Raw genomic sequence first — 17,970 nt, 5'->3', positions numbered from 1 at the left:
TGCATGCTTTATATGAATTACCTGGTCATCTTCAATTAATAAGCTTATGGTTGCATGTGCCTGTCTGTTTTTCTTCTCCTATTCCTGATTATTTTGTGTAATCTTTGGTCTGTCTGTAATTATGACTTCCCACAAATCATCTTTAGACAACAGTATTTAAAGTTTAAATTCCATAGTTGATAGTTCTTGTTAGACAGCTTGGTTACTGTGCTACTTTTCATCTCTTCCCTGTATGTATGTCTCTATTCCCGCTGCAGTATAACACTGGGTCACTTACTGCTGCTGTAGAGATTTTTCTATCAGAGATATTTCTTATTCATGGGTCATTGTAAATTGGTTTCTCTGGGTTCCTTTTGCTTGTGACTGGGTCTGGGATTGCCTGGGCCTGTGGGTGTCTGGACCCATAGCCTGATAGCAGAGGTTGGTATTTAGCAGATCAAGGGGGAGATGTACTAAGCTCTGAAAAGTGATACAGTGGAGAGTGATAAACAACCAGCCACTCAGCTCCTATGTCATGTTACAGGCTGTGTTTGAAAAATGACAGTTGGGAGCTGATTGGCTTATCACGCTCCAGTTTATCACTTTTCAGAGCTTAGTACATCTGGCCCCAAATCCTTCTCTTTCACTGGCAGTGAGAAAGCACACACTGGAAAGCTGTTTATTTAATAAACTGGTTTGTTTAACATCATACAGACATGACTACAGGTATACATGAGCAAAAGTTTTACAACACAACAACTTAACATCTTCTACTTCTTCTAGAACAATCATGTAACAACAAAGTACATAACTATAACACATAATGATAACAAACTAGGGGTGAGCGGGTTCGGATTTCTGAAATCCGAACCCCCCCGAGCCCCCCCGATCTGAGGCCGATCCGAGTCAGGCTCGACTTTTCCCGCCTGACTCGGATCTGAAATCGAGGCAAAACGTCATCATCCCGCCTTCCGGGTCTCGCGTGTTTTGGATCCTATATAAGGTACCCACGTCGGCGCCATTTTCTCCCTCGGCTGTGGACAGTGAAGAGGGAGGGTGGGAGTTAGGGCTGGCTGGGCTGTGTAGTGTAGTGTAGTGTAGTGCAGAGTAGTGTTGTGCTGTGCTGTGCTGCGCTGTGCTGCTGTTGTCCACTACTTCAAAGTCCATAGGGGCTGGCTGTGTTGTGCTGTGCTGCTGTTGTTAATAGGGGCTGTGTCCACTACTTCAAAGTCCATAGGGGCTGGCTGTGTTGTGTTGTGCAGTCAGTTCTCCGTAGGGGCTGTGTCCACTCCAAAGTCCTGTGCAGTGTCCCAGTCCTAAAGGGGTGCCGTAGTGTTGTCCAGGGGGTGCTCTGTCCATCAGGGGTGCTCCCCCCAAGTGCTGAAAAAATAATATTTTTTCTGTGTTTGTGAATTGTGTGTGCAGTAGCCGCACGTGCATCAACAAAGTAGTGCCAAGCGTGCACCTGTGTCATAAGTAAAGGGCCGGCTGGCTTGACCGTTAAAGGGTACTGTAACCCCCTAAGTACACTCCAGTCTAAACCCCCCAAAAAAATATTTTCTGTGTTTGTGAATTGTGTGCGCAGTAGCCGCACGTGCATCAACAAAGTAGTGCCAAGCGTGCGCCTGTGTCATAAGTAAAGGGCCGGCTGGCTTGACCATTAAAGGGTGCTGTAACCCCCAAAGTACACTCCAAACCAAATAACAAAATATTTTTTCTGTGTTTGTGAATTGTTTGCGCAGTAGCCGCAAGTGCATCAACAAAGTAGTGCCAAGCGTGCGCCTGTGTCATAAGTAAAGGGCCGGCTGGCTTGCCCGTTAAAGGGTGCTGTAACCCCCAAAGTACACTCCAGTCCAAACCAAATCAAAAAATATTTTCTGTGTTTGTGAATTGTGTGCGCAGTAGCCGCACGTGCATCAACAAAGTAGTGCCAAGCGTGCACCTGTGTCATAAGTAAAGGGCCGGCTGGCTTGACCGTTAAAAGGGTGCTGTAACCCCCAAAGTACACTCTAAGCCAAATAACAGAATATTTTCTGTGTTTGTGAATTGTGTGCGCAGTAGCTGCACGTGCATCAACAAAGTAGTGCCAAGCGTGCGCCTGTGTCATAAGTAAAGGGCCGGCTGGCTTGACCGTTAAAAGGGTGCTGTAACCCCCAAAGTACACTCTAAGCCAAATAACAGAATATTTTCTGTGTTTGTGAATTGTGTGCGCAGTAGCTGCACGTGCATCAACAAAGTAGTGCCAAGCGTGCGCCTGTGTCATAAGTAAAGGGCAGGCTGGCTTGACCGTTAAAGGGTGCTGTAACCCCCAAAGTACACTCCAAACCAAATAACAAAATATTTTTTCTGTGTTTGTGAATTGTGTGCACAGTAGCCGCACGTGCATCAACAAAGTAGTGCCAAGCGTGCGCCTGTGTCATAAGTAAAGGGCAGGCTGGCTTGACCGTTAAAGGGTGCTGTAACCCCCAAAGTACACTCCAAACCAAATAACAAAATATTTTTTCTGTGTTTGTGAATTGTGTGCACAGTAGCCGCACGTGCATCAACAAAGTAGTGCCAAGCGTGTGCCTGTGTCATAAGTAAAGGGCCGGCTGGCTTGACCGTTAAAGGGTGCTGTAACCCCCAAAGTACACTCCAAACCAAATAAAAAAATATTTTCTGTGTTTGTGAATTGTGTGCGCAGTAGCCGCACGTGCATCAACAAAGTAGTGCCAGGCGTGTGCCTGTGTCATAAATAAAGGGCCGGCTGGCTTGACCGTTAAAGGGTGCTATAACCCCCTAAGTACACTCCAGTCCAAACCAAAAAAAAAATATTTTCTGTGTTTGTGAATTGTGTGCACTGTGGCTGCACGTGCATCAACAAAGGAGCAGCGCCAAGCGTGCGCCTGTCTCCCATAAGTAAAGAGCCGGCTGGCTCATTTCTTAAAGGGTGGTGTAACCCACAAAGTGCACTACTCTCCAGCAAAAATAAAAAAATATTTTCTGTGTTTGTGTGCGCTTTAGCCGCACGTATATATCAATATAACATAAATGGAGGACCAAACTTTCTCCGATAAAAATAAAATAGGGAAAGATCAAGAACCACTTCCTCCTAGTGCTGTTGCTGCTGCTGGGAGTTGTTCATCTTCCCAGAGAGGAAGTAGGAACACCACCACTTTTACTAAACAATTGACCCTCCAACAGTCCCTAGCGATGAGGATGAAGTACGACAGCAGTCATCCTGAAGCAAAACGTATAACTGAGGCCTTGACTGCTATGTTGGTGTTAGACGTGGGTCTGGTATGCGCCATTAGTGCAGTGGGATTTAGACAATTGATGGAGGTAGTGTGTCCCCGGTTCCAAATCCCGTCTAGATTCTACCTGCATCCTCAAAGCAGCAGCAACAAGCATGCGTCTGTCTGTTAAAGGGTGGTGTAACCCTCAAAGTGCGCTCCACAAACAATAAAAAAATTCTTATTTTTTTTTTCTGTCTTTGTGAAATGTGTGGGCTGTAGCTGCACCTGCATCCTTAAAGCAGCAGCGACAAGCGTGCATCTGTCTGTTAAAGGGTGGTGTAACCCTCAAAGTGTGCTCCACAAACAATAAAAAAATTCTTAGTTTTTTTCTGTCTTTGTGAAATGTGTGGGCTGTAGCCGCACCTGCATCCTTAAAAAAGCAGCGACAAGCGTGCGTCTGTCTGTTAAAGGGTGGTGACACCCTCAAAGTGCGCTCCACAAACAATAAAAATATTCTTCTTTTTTTTCTGTCTTTGTGAAATGTGTGGGCTGTAGCCGCACCTGCATCCTTAAAGCAGCAGCGACAAGCGTGCGTCTGTCTGTTAAAGGATTACATCGGTGACAGCATCCAAGTAGGCAAGTCCGTACCTGTACTGGTAGGAAAAAGAAGCAATTTGGAGGTCCCTGTACAAACTGGCTCTATTTTACCTGAGTTGTCCCCCCTCCAATGTGTACTCCGAAATAGTGTTTAGTGCAGCCGGGAACCTTGTCAGCAAAAGGCGTAGGAGGTTGCTTCCACAAAATGTGGAGAAGATGATGTTCATAAAATGAATTATCAACTCTTCCAGGGAGACCAGCCTCCAGAACGTACAGAGGGACCTGTGGTTGTGGATTCCAGCGGGAACGAATTAATACTCTGTGAGGATGAGGATGTACACAACACTGAAGAGGGTGAGGAATCAGAGGATGAGGACGACATCTTGCCTCCGTAGAGCCAGTTTGTGCAGGGACAGATTAATTGCCAGCTTTTTTTGTGGGGGCCCAAACGAACCAATCATTTCAGCCACAATCGTGTGGCAGACCCTGGCGCTGAAATGTTTGGTTTGTTAAAGTGTGCATGTCCTGTTTATACAACATAAGGGTGGGTGGGAGGACAATTCCATCTAGCACCTCTTTTTTTTCTTTGCATTATGTACTGTTTGGGGCCTAGTTTTTCAAACTGCCATCCTGTCTGCCACTGCAGTGTCACTCCTAGATGGGCCACGTGTTTGTGCCGCCCACTCATGTCGCTTAGCATAGTCATCCAGCTACCTCGGTGCAACCTTTTGGACATAAAAACACTATTGTGAGGTGTGAGGTGTTCAGAATAGACTAGAAATGAGTGGAAATTATGGTTATTGAGGTTAATAATAGCATAGGAGCAGAAAAACACACAAATTCTGTGATTTTAGCTGTTTTTATGCTTTTTTAAAAAAAAAATACAGATCCAAAACACAAAACCCAGAACCCAAAACACGGAAGGGTGGTTTTGGCAAAACCAATCCAGATCCAAAACACGAAGAAAGATCCAGATCCAAAACCAAAACACAAAACACGAAAAGTGGCCGGTGCACACCCCTATAACAAACCAATACTTCCTAACAATGCCATCTGCTGTCTGTCCAGTGTAATCACTCAAGCACATGATGTCTCAGGGTATATTGACTAAAGTGTGGGTTTTTAGAAGTTTAGTTGTTGCCCATAGCAACCAATCAGATACTTACTATTATCTTCTTGAAGGTGCTAGATAAATGATAAGTAGAATCTGAGTGGTTGCTATGGGCAACAACTCCACTTCTAAAAACCTGCACTTTAGTAAATATACTCATAATTTTTTTCTAATATCCCAACAGTATCAAGCCATGGAGATAAGGCGGTAAAGTTGCCCGAAGCAGTCGATCAGCTTCTAAATGTCATTTATCTAACACAAATGTACTAATCCCTGGAGAGAGATAAAGTACCAAACGATCAGCTCCTACCTGTTACTTTACAGGTTGTGTTTTAAAATATGACAATTAGGAGCTGATTGGTTGGAATTTTATCTCTCTCCACTTTATCTCTCTGACAGGCTTAGTACATAACCCCGACAGACTTTGAATAGTCAGTTAGAAGCTGATTAGTTGCTTTGGGCATTTTCTTCACTTTATCTCCAAGGATCTCATTTATTCTAAAATACATTTTAATAATACAACGTCAAATTTCTTGCTGACATAAACATCTGTCACAATATTGCACTGACAAATAAACAGATGCAATATGATTTGCAATAAATTGAAAAGCAACAACACAAGTTAATGACCTACTTTTCAGTTATATTTTATTAATAACTAACTCATTTGTCACATACTGAAGAGGTGCTATCAGCTATAGTTGAATACTGAACATCAGAAGAAAGAGCTACTGTAGTGATATAGTGCACAGGTCACATAGGTAAGTAAATAAATAACTTTAATTGGCTTTATTTAAACTTTCAATTAGGACACACAATACACAAAAAAGGTGAAATAGTTTTAAAATGTAAAATCTGTGTGGGGGACTGTTTAATAGGTAAACAGAGGGGTCAGAAAATATGCCAGTATTTGTATATACTGAAGTAAAGTACACTTTATCGCTTCTCTGTGTCTCCTAGTCACATCTTATTATGTTCATAACTGGCAACTGTTTCAAAACACTGCAGGAGAATTATACAGTGTTGCAAAGTCTTGCTGCTATTTTTACTGTATCCTTTCTAAAGTGACATCCAGTTATATGCATATTATTTATAGAGATTAATAACAACACAGGGGTAAGATTAACTAAATATATCAATAAATAAAGGTGTTAAAACACTGTATCTGGATGTTACTTTTGAAAGTGACAACCACTTTTGTTTTCTTTCATTTTTTGTCTTTCTTTACTTTTTGTTTGTCTGTCTATTCATTCCGGCATCACGCAAAAACGACAGGATGATTTTGGATTGTGTTTTTATTATTGTATAGTTTAGTCACCTAGAAAGAAAATGAGGTATGTATTATCTCACAGGTTCTCAAACTCGGTCCTCAGGACCCCACACAGTGCATGTCTTTTAGGTCTCACAGAATCACAAGTGAAATAATTAGCTCCACCTGTGGATCTTTTAAAATGTGTCAGTGAGTAATGATTACACCTGTGCACCTGCTGGGTGACCTGGAAAATGAGAACTGTGTGGAGTCCTGAGGACCGAGTTTGAGAAGTACTGTATTATCTCAATGTGACATCAAGGATAGAAGTGATAAAGGAAAATCCAGATGCTTGATACTCCGCTCATGCAGTGTGCAGGCTCCTCATGCCACCAATGACTAGATGTATATAAATACAGTTTTTGGGACAGACATAATTTTAGGGACTGTTTATGAACAAAAAAATTTCTATTGGAATTTGTACAGGCTCCTCAAGTCCAAAATGACTTAATGTATATAAATTATATACATATATCGCACAAACCCAAAGCAAAGTTTCATATATACTGTATATATACTGTATGTATATATATACATATGTGTGTATATGTATATATATATATATATATATATATATACACACACCTACTCACACACACATATATATCTATATCTCTAGTAACATATCCATACAGAGCTTCATGAAGTCCCTGGATGTACAAGTAGTGGAAAATATGAAATATGAATACAGTACAAGACAAAATATCACTCGTGAAGAACGACGAGCAATTAAGGATTTAAGTTCATATCAGGATGTGATTTTCCGCCCAGCGGATAAGGGAGGAGGCACTGTGGTGCAGGACCTCTCTCATTATATAGAAGAAATAGACAGACAGCTTTCGGATACATCTGTTTATACTAAATTTGAATCTGATCCCACAGGGAGTTTCTAGAAACATCTGGATACTATACTGAATCCATCAATAGTGAATAAAATCATCGATGTGGATACTGGTGACTTTCTGAGAACAGAATTTCCAAAAGCACCATTAGTATATAGTGTGCCAAAAATCCATAAGAATTTACAAAAACCGCTGGGACGTCCGATTATATCGGCAAAAGAGAGCTTACTTAGTCCAGTCTCGGATTATCTTGATTTCTATCTCCAGCCTTGTGCACAGGCAGAGCCTACGTACCTGCGAGACACCACTATGTTATTGAACAAACTGGAAGATATAAATAGTTTGTATACTGATATACCTCATCAGGAGGGGATGAGGGCCACTTTTGAGCTATTAAATAATAATCATCTATACAAAGGTTCTAATCTATCATTCTTTATGTCACTATTGGAACAAGTGCTCTATAGAAATTACTTTTACTTTAATGGTCAATTTTTTTAGCAGCGCACAAATCGCACTATGGGCTCACATGTGGCGCCCTCTTATGCTAACAGTTATATGTTTGTGATAGAGAGGGAACTATTCTTCAACAGGGATGTTAGAGATAAGATCTTTTTCTACAGTCAGTACATAGACGACATACTCTTATTTTGGCACGGTAGCTATAGTGAATTTATCGCCCTTATGGACAACATTAACAGCAAGGAGTGTCCTATACAATTCACATATCATCTTAGTTTAGAACAGGAAACGTTTCTTGATGTTACAATAAAAAAGGAGGATAATAGGATAAATACATACATTTTCACAAAGCCTACAGATCGCAATACGCTTCTGTTAGCATCACCTTACAGCTACCAAAAATAGTATACCGTTTTCGCAGCTCATTAGTGTCAAAAGAATCACTAGTGACTCTAGCAGGGTTGAAGAAGATTTAAATAGGATGTGTGACAAATTTAGAACTAGAGGGTACTCATCTAACTCCATACAACAGGCTAAAAGTAGAGTTGATAAACTATCTAGGCATGATCTGTTACAGAAGAACAAGGATTCAACTAAGATAAATGATAAAAAAATTAATTGGCCTCATAGGTACAATCCTGCTAATAGAGTCATTAATAATACTGTGTGATCACTTTGGCCTATTATACAACAGCACTACACAGATCCGCAATTCGGATGGCACTTAGTGGTAAACCATCAGAGCAACCGGTGGCGCCTTTTTTTTTTTAAAAAGACATAATATGGCAAATCTTAGACATATGGTCATAGACCATATCCCCACGGGGTGGTAATAGGCATAGAGACCTATTACAACTTGAAACAAAATTGAAATATTTGCTAGACACTGTCAAACCCAAGGGTTTGAATGACCATTTGTCTTTTTCAGCTTTCTTCTAAAAAAATTTTTTTTCCATTGTGTGCCCTCTTTGGCGAGGTGGTTGGCCTATAGGTCCTTGATATGTTAGGACTCTAACAGCTTTATATATACCTTAGGCATTACATGCACTACAGCACCTTTCAGGTTTCCTTATTGATAATTTATTTCTTATAAATATGGTTGCGATAGTGCTGTGCTATGTATTTAAATATATATATGAAGATATTCGCATTTGCCTGTTAGTAATGTGTTATATTCGGGGTACATATATTTTTACCTGAAGAACTTTCTGTGATATACTATTATGCAGATACACTGTTTCACTGTGTCTTTTCCATGTTTTTTAATATTTATGTTGTTTGTCCGTCTACATTCTCAATGTTTTATTGTTGTGAGTAGCGTGGTCTGGTTGCCCGGGTGATGTGACGGCCCCGATGACGTCATCAGACCGAGCGGGAGCCGGAAGCAGAGCTGCGGGTAATCAGGCACACCGGGTGAGATATCAAGGGTATATAAGGTACGATTTATTACACTTTCTTTGTATGTCCTGATGACGAGTTTTCAATTAAACTCGAAACGTTCACCCAGTGACTGGCTTCTGGCTATGACTTTTTATTTATAAAGACCGGAGAGTGACACTGATCCCGCTTGCTGCCTTAAATCTCCCTTAGTGTGCACCACGTCGAGTATGCCTTTTGTTACAAGAGTGCCTGCACCTGCTGTACGGTATATATATATATATATATATATATATAAACAGTCAATCATAGAAAGGGACACTCACCAGAGCATATACAGGCAATAACAAGCTTTAATGCTTACTTATCCATTTTGAAAAAAAATGTCAACGTTTCGGACAAGCATGACCTTTGACAAGACAAACATCAATACATCAATGCAGTAACAGCAGCATAAGTGTAAGTGGAACAGCATCAAAATTCACCTTACCTGAGCCTCCCTAAGTAGCCACCACTCCTTTTTCAAGCCGCAGTATGCATACGGACTAAAAGTAGAGTATGTTCCACCAACTGGAATGCCTACTCCGAAAATGGAAGTGCACTTGCCATATAGTAATGAACACTTAATTTTTATGAATCTCAGTACAGTCTACATATTTAACTCACCCATTAGGGTGGACCATTAAACAAGTGTTGGGGACCATCAGAAAACCGACTGGGATATTAACTATAGACGCCTAGTGTATTACAACCAAACACTGATGTCATAACCCTGCGCCCGGGACAATACAACAAATGCTTTTTTGAAGACAACCTTAAACATAAGGATTCAATAGTATAATATGTGCATCTATATCCAACTTCAAACAAGATGTGCTTTAACTGCAGACTTTCAGATTTAATTTGAGGGTAATTACATCCAAATCAGGTGAATGGTGTAGGAATTACAACGGTTTCTATATGTGCCTCCCACTTTTTAAGGGGCCAAAAGTAATGGGACTATCAACTCAAAAGCTATTTCATGGACAGGTGTGGGCTATTCCCTTGTTATTTCATTATCAATTAAGCAGGTAAAAAGTCTGGAGTTGATTCTAGGTGTGACATTTGCATTTGGAATCAGTTGCTGTCGATGCTCAATATGAGATCCAAAGAGCTGTCACTATCAGTGAAGCAAGCCATCATTAGGCTGAAAAATCAAAACAAAACCATCAGAGAGATAGCAAAAACATTAGGTTTGGTCAAATCAACTGTTTGGAACATTCTTAGAAAGAAAGAACGCACCGGAGAGCTCAGCAACACCAAAAGACCCTGTAGACCATGGAAAACAACTGTGGTGGATGACAGAAAAATTATTTCCCTGGTGAAGAAAAACCCCTTCACAACAGTTGGTCAAATCAAGAACACTCTCCAGGAGGTAGGTGTATATGTGTCAAAGTCAAGAGAAGACTTCACAAGAGTGAATATAGAGGGTTCACCATAAGATGTAAACCATTGGTGAGCCTCAAAAACAGGAAGACCAGATTAGAGTTTGCCAAACAACATCTAAAACAGCCATTACAGTTCTGGAACAACATCCTATGGACAGATGAGATAAAGATCAACTTGTACCAGAGTGATGGGAAGAGAAGAGTGTGGAGAAGGAAAGGAACTGCTCATGATCCAAAACTTACAACCTCATCAGTGAAGCATGGTGGTGGTAGTGTCATGGCGTGGGCATGTATGGCTGCCAATGGAACTGGTTCCCTTGTATTTACTGATGATGTGACTGCTGACAAAAGCAGCAGAATGAATTCTGAAGTGTTTCGGGCAATATTATATGCTCATATTCAATCAAATGCTTCAGAACTCATTAGACGGCGCTTCACAGTGCAGATGGACAATGATCCGAATTATGCTGCAAAAGCAACCAAAAAGTTTTTTAAGGCTAAAAAGTGGAATGTTATGCAATGGCCAAGTCAATCCCCTGACCTGAATCCGATTGAGCATGCATTTCACTTGATGAATTCAAAACTGAAGGGAAAATGCCCCAAGAAGAAGCAGGAACTGAAGACATTTGCAGTAGGGGCCTGGCAGAGCATCACCAGGGATGAAACCCAGCGTCTGGTGATGTCTATGCATTCCAGACTTCAGGCTGTAATTGCCTGCAAAGGTTTTGCAAGAATGTATAAAAAAGTGAAAGTTAGATTTAGGATTGTTTAGTTTGTCCCATTACTTTTGGCCCCTTAAAAAGTGGGAGGCACATATAGAAACCGTTGTAATTCCTACACCGTTCACCTGAATTGGATGTAATTACCCTCAAATTAAATCTGAAAGTCTGCAGTTAAAGCACATCTTGTTTGTTTCATTTCAAAGCCTTTGTGGTGGTGAATAGAGGCCAAAATATGAAAATTCTGTCAATGTCCCAATATTTATGCACCTGACTGTATATCAGGGTTGTAGGCTACCAAGTGAGACTCAACACCTGTAAACTCTATAAATCAACTAACCTTGTCAAGTTTACCTATACCCATAACACAATAAAAAACATTAATACCACATATAAGAAAACTATAGTTAAATAGAAAAAATATTCAAGAATATTTTTAAGAATATTTTGAAAGCTTTTTTAAGGTTTTTTGGTGGATTTTTATAAAACAAATAGAAGCACAGATGCTTTAAGCAAATGATCAAAATGTGTCCAAGGCAAACTAGATCACACAACGATTTTATGAATGATTCTTGAACGATTTTCTGTCAGATTATTTGTCAGATTTTGTAAAGTCTAATGAATGATTTTTTTTAACTGCAAACGAGTTTTGCATATTCCCTTAATGAAAATCGTTCAGTTGGCCAGTCTGACTGAACTACAAACTACAAACGTGAACGCGCATGAACGATAATTGTTCATCGTTTTAACTCAGAAAGTGAACGATTTTTTAAACGATTGAATGATAAACGATATCGTTATCGATAATCGTTCAAAAATCATTGTGTGTGTATGCACCTCAAGGAATACATTTAGGGGATTATGGGCCAAATTTACCACCATACACAACTGCGATTACTTACGCAATCGGCCAATTGCTGCGTACTGCGCATGCGTCGCAGTGCACATGCGCACACTAACCATTGCAATTGGGACTGCGATCGCAGTGACTACACAGACCATTCGCAGAGTGACTGACAGGAAGTGTCGTTTGTGGGTGGTGACGGAGGGTGGTTGGGAAAACGCAGATGTTCCAGTGCTTTTCAACGCCATTGCAGGGGCATGCATAACTTGTCCACTGCGATGGCCTATGCAGCCTGAGGCCTGATAGTGTGCATGGAAGTTAGCAATTTCTGAGTAAGGTCAGATCTTGTGCAAGTGTGCGTGAGGCTGCGATGGTACTCCATTGTACCAATGGTTTTGCAATCTTGCTAAACATTACAGATTTGTAAGTGATGCTAAATCAGACAACAGGAAGATGATGTTTCGCTTAATTTTGGGATATGAGCCTGGTAGAAGACCAGAGCCCCAGGTTGGTTCAACTCAGAACACTTAAGTTTGGGTGTGTTTGATTTCCACAGAAAACTAACTGCACATCTCTAACAATATTCTCTCAATGCCCATAGACCTGATTTACAATATGTTCCTTTTGTAGCATGCATAGTGGGCAGACTGGCGGGAGTGATGGGACAAAGGTGGCTGGTGGTTCACGTCAGTTGGGACTCTTCATGGCCTGTCCCTACATGCACACTCTTGTAGAGGATGTAACTGCGGATATGTCATGATGTAATACACCAGAGGGAGAAACACTGCTCCAGCAGTGCATGTGCAAACCAGTCCTGTCTTCTGCTACCTATTGTTCTACCTGATATATAATACTGGCCAAGCATGTGTGGACCAACTACCATCAGCATCAACTACAGCATTATACATTAAATCAACATTACTCACACACTGGCCTGTTATCTTATACACTGATATATTAATTCATCTGGAGAACTACTGCTCCCAGCAAATTCTGCATGTGCATCATTGACAATCTACACTATTACCTGCTGTCACCACAATCTCTGCTAATAGGAAAGGCTTCTACATTTTATTACTTCCCTTCCGATGACCATCCCTACTATAAAACACTGCTGGGACAAATCATGAGTAGCATGTGGACTCAATGTAGCCAATGAAATCAGGTCTATAGTATAAAGAAAATTAGAATCAGACTGAAGGTCAGTAGGGCGTTTAAAGAAGATATTAAAGAAATACATGAGGGAGAAGAGAGAGAACAATTAGGAGAAAGTTAGGAGCAAATAGAGATCCGAAGACAGAAACTAACAAGAGATAACACTAGGAAATTAAAAAGAGACTACATAGGAAAATGGGCAGAGCTGGGTAGAAATGGAGAATAGTGGGTGTAAATGAAGCTTGGCTTGGGGAACTGGACTGGGAAAGAGAGTCCTGTGTGGATAAATGTGATGTTATCAGTGACCAATCACTTGCGCAGGTGGAGAGAATACAACAAGAATGGACCTGCAGACTAAGGGGCTAATTCAGAGCCACTCACGAGTGCACAGTGCTCGCAAGCGGCTCGATGTTAATGGGCTGTGCATATGCCACATCCGGCGTGCGCATGCGTGAGCCCCATCCAGCGACTGAAGACAGGGTGGCTGTCGATGGTGAGTGACAGCTCGCCCCGTTTTGTAGGCGGGTGGCTGCACAAACGGAGGTGTTCCCTTAGAACGCCTGCCATTTGTAGGAGGACCTACTGACATCACTACTGATGTCAGTAGTGGACTTCCTGCTCTATTAGAGCAGGAAGTCTACTCGGCCATGCGGCAGCCAAGACCCTACCGCAGGGTCTCGTCGCAAGGCCGATGGTCTCAATAATCGCGACCATCTCCTGGCCGCTCGCACAAGCTGTGGGTAGTCTTCCACAGCTTTGCGAGTGGAAGGAGAAAAAAAAATGAGAAAAAAACGCCCACAGACCCTGTGAGCGGCCTGTGGCAGCAAGCGGGTCTGAATCAGGCCCCAAGTACAATGGAAGAATAGAATTAGATCAGTTCACACCACTGGCAGACGTAGACTCAGCAGCCTTATGTGTAGATCATAGTTGTGTGAATTTGTAGACCACCATAATCTGAATTGTTTTGTAAAATATTGTAATAGTGTCTGTTGTTTGCCTATTGTTGGAAGGTTTTTTTTTTTTGTTTGTTTGTTTTGCTTTATTATAAAATATGTATTTTGTAGATACAGTACCCCTCTAGATATACAGCATTTACCCCTGATGGTAGTATTGAAAATGCAATCTAGCAGCAAATTAGAATAAGAACACTGCAATATGATTTGCTGCCATGCTGTCTTCCATTGCATAAATCAGGCTGCATTGCACTTAGGACCTGATTCAGCTTTGGGAATAGAGGGCTCTATTTATTATCATTATTTTTTACTAAAATAAAGTGAAAAAGGGTGTTTTCACACCCTTTTCACATTATTTTAGTTTCACCTAAAGTTACTAAAGTGCAATTGGAGTAGAATTCGTAAAATTGTACTCCAACCCCTAATATTCACTTATTTTTAGTAATCAGATCGCATTTCCCATCATTGTAATGGGAAATGCGATCTGCCTGGTAGTTACTAAAAATAAATTGTGAAACAATTACCGGGGGAAGCCCTGTGATAATAACGCCACCTGGAGGTGGTGTTATCCAGGGTCTCCCCCAGTTACCGGACTCTTGCTCCGCTCTAACATGCAGAGCAGAGCCCGGAGCCGGCCCAGTGATCAGCTGTGTGGTCTAAACTTACCTGAGTCCAGGTACCGGAGTTCAAGGCTCCGGTGATGTCCTCCCTCTGGTCAGCTGGTCTCCCATCCTGCACTGGGGCCCGGTCATCAGGTGACCAGGTCCAAGTGCAGGATGGGATGTCAGCTGACCAGAGCCATGGAGGACATCACCAGAGCCCCGATCACTGCATGTAAGTGCAATTGTGGTACCCCCAAATTTGTTCCCAAATAGGGGTCCCCCAAATTTTTTATTTTTTGTTAAATAGATAGGACTGTCCCCACAGCTTAGGGACATAATGTCATATGCAGCCCCATTCCTTATAATAGGCGGGTATAGTGAACGTTGTGTGACCCTGCCACTGGTAGTCCCTTCTGGGCATGTTCAGCCCAAGGGAAGATTAATGCTCTGTCCAGCAACCCCTTTAACCTGAGAAAAATGCCACCCATTGATTGGCCCCCCTGGTTGCAGGGCAGAGGGATCTGTGGGTGGTCTGCTACTGGATCCCCGGGTCCAATAATTATTCCCGGACAGTGCCAGAGAAGGCACCAAAGTTATAAATGACGGCTCCCAAGAGCCAGGAGGGTTCTGGCTGGTCTGCGGAGGATTGACACCCTGCTCTTACAGCTGCCCAGTGGAGTGCCTGCAGACCAGAGGGCCCACCGTTAAGGCAGACACCCGGATCGGACAGAAAGGAGCCAGCACTGCCGGATGCCCAGCCCCTGCTGAGGATCAGAGTGGCGGCCAAATGAGAGAAAGGTCCCGCTGAGGGGATTGTTAGGTCCGCGGCCGGCCGCAGGCAATCGGAGGGACTGCCCCTCATGAGAGCTACCAGGACCCCTGGAAACAAGTAGAATTCCCACGGTGAGGGAGTGCCCAGAGTTAAAACGTCCTGTTTGTACCAATCAGCGTCTGCCCTGTAGCACAGAGCAGCGTTGTTTTTGGATCTAAGCTTCAATTGCGCAGCCTGGTGCTGTGCTCTGCATCCCTGGCTGTGCCTGTTCCAGTAACTAGGAGTCAGATTTGGACAGAAGAGCCCCTGCCAGAGGTGAGACAAAAGCTACCCCTTGCCCATTCCTCCCAAGTCCCTTTTAGTGGGTCCCCTGCATTTTTTTAGTGGGTCCCTTCTCCCCTCCTAGGAGCTGCCACCATGCAGTTATGCCCAGTACCTACTCCTAGGCCCACACAGGGGGTTTATCAGTTTATACTAGCCTGCCATATAAACTCTCATTGACAGTGTCTTTAAATTACGTAAAGTGTTGAAATAGGGGGGAAGTGAAAGATAGGTTACCTCTTCTGTCCCCCAAGAGTTGTATTGGTGGTTGTTTTCTCTCCTGTGAACCTCCAGCAAATGTCCGGAAGGGGACGTGGGTTACTTGCGCCGGCTCATGTCTGACGCAATCTAATGGGATGTCAAATGTCGCTTAAATCTAATGTAATATGTATTTATGTTTGCTGAAATTCGTTATTTAAATGCTGTTCTCTCTCAGGCATTGTGCCTTGTTGCCGTGTCATTGTTGTTAATGCTGATTATTATTTTGCTTGCCACGAAATGTTGAATATTTTCTGGTATTGGTGTTAATGTAAATTGTCTTGTATACACTGCTTATTGCCGGTATCCATTTCAAAGTCCATTCATGCTGATGTAATGTATATTATTTGCTGTCATCTCTTAGCACAAGGTATATGATTTACCTTGTCATTTTCTGTGGTGTAATGTACATTAATTGTTTATTTAGCCCTGTGTAACCTGACTGGCAATTCTGGTAGTAAAAGTTGCTTTATTGGGCTTGGGCCATTTACTCTGCATGAACTGTTAGCCGTTACAGCTGGAGAACCACAAGTACCAGCTTAACCTGCTTGTGCAATATTGTGCTTGGGCCATTTACTCTGCATGAACTGTTAGCCATTACAGCTGGAGAACTACAAGTACCAGCTTAACCTGCATGTGCAATATTGTGATCGGGCCACTTACCCTGCCTAGACTGTTAGCCGTTACAGCTGGAGAACTACAAGTACCAGCCTAACTTGCATGTGCTTTATTGAGCTTGGGCCATTTACTCTGCATGAACTGTTAGCCATTACAGCTGGAGAACTACAAGTACCAGCTTAACCTGCTTGTGCTTTATTGAGCTTGGGCCATTTACTCTGCATGACCTGTTAGCCATTACAGCTGGAGAACTACAAGTACCAGCCTATCTTTGCAAGTGCTTTATTGGGCTTGGGCCATTTACTCTGCATAAACTGTTAGCCGTTACAGCCATAGAACTACAACTACCAGCCCAACTTGCATGTGCTTTATTGAGCTAGGGCCATTTACTGTGCATGAACTGTTTGCCATTACAGCTGGAGAATTACAAGTACCAGCCTAACTTGCATGTGCTTTATTGAGCTTGGACCATTTACTCTGCATGAACGGTTAGCCGTAACAGCTGGAGAACTACAAGTACCAGCTTAACCTGCTTCTGCAATATTGAGCTTGGGCCATTTACTCTGCATAGACTGTTAGCCGTTACAGCTGGAGAACCACAAGTACCAGCTTAACCTGATTGTGCAATATTGTGCTTGGGCCATTTACTCTACATAGACTGTTAGCCAGTACAGCTGGAGAACTACAAGTACCAACCTAACTTGCATGTGTTTTATTGAGCTTGGGCCATTTACTCTACATGAACTTTTAGCCGTTACAGCTGGAGAACTACAAGTACAAGCTTGGCCTGCATGTGTTTTCCCCATGTTTTCTCAGCAAAAGTTGAAGCTTTAGCATAGACTGTTCATCAAAGCGATAGCCTGCTGGTGCACTACTAATTCAAGCTCGGCCTGCGTGTATTTTTCCCACGTTCTCCCTGCAAAAGTTGAAGCATTAGCACAGACTGTATATTAAAGCTATAACCTGCTGGTGCATTACTGATATATTCTCGACCCACAGGTTTCATGTTCTGTTCTCTCATTTGCTTTTAGTGAAAGTAAAAGTTCTGCAGAAATCGTGTTTTCTTTTGTTTACACTTGCTTGCCAGCTGGGGACACCGGTAGAGGACGGGGAGGTAATAAATAAATACCTTGACATTGAAAAGTGTAATTTATTTAATTGAATCTGTGAATGGTAAATATTTCCTGTGTCAATTGTTATTCTTTGATTGGCAGCAATAAAATTGCATTGCACCTTCCCTCCTGACTGGTCATTGTGTCTGCAAAAGGGGAATAGAGGCTTGCCTCTCTGTCACGGTGTGTCCTATCTTAGCTACGTGGAAATCATCCACCGGAGCATTCCGAACACACCTGAACCTGGTGCTAGTGGTGCAGCATGGTACAAACTTTCAGAGCCCCACACAATTAAGG

Source organism: Taudactylus pleione, unplaced genomic scaffold (genome assembly GCF_031769625.1).
Source record: "Taudactylus pleione unplaced genomic scaffold, aTauple2 ptg000481l, whole genome shotgun sequence".
Lineage (NCBI taxonomy): Eukaryota > Metazoa > Chordata > Amphibia > Anura > Myobatrachidae > Taudactylus > Taudactylus pleione.
Note: the sequence above shows the minus strand (reverse complement) of the source record.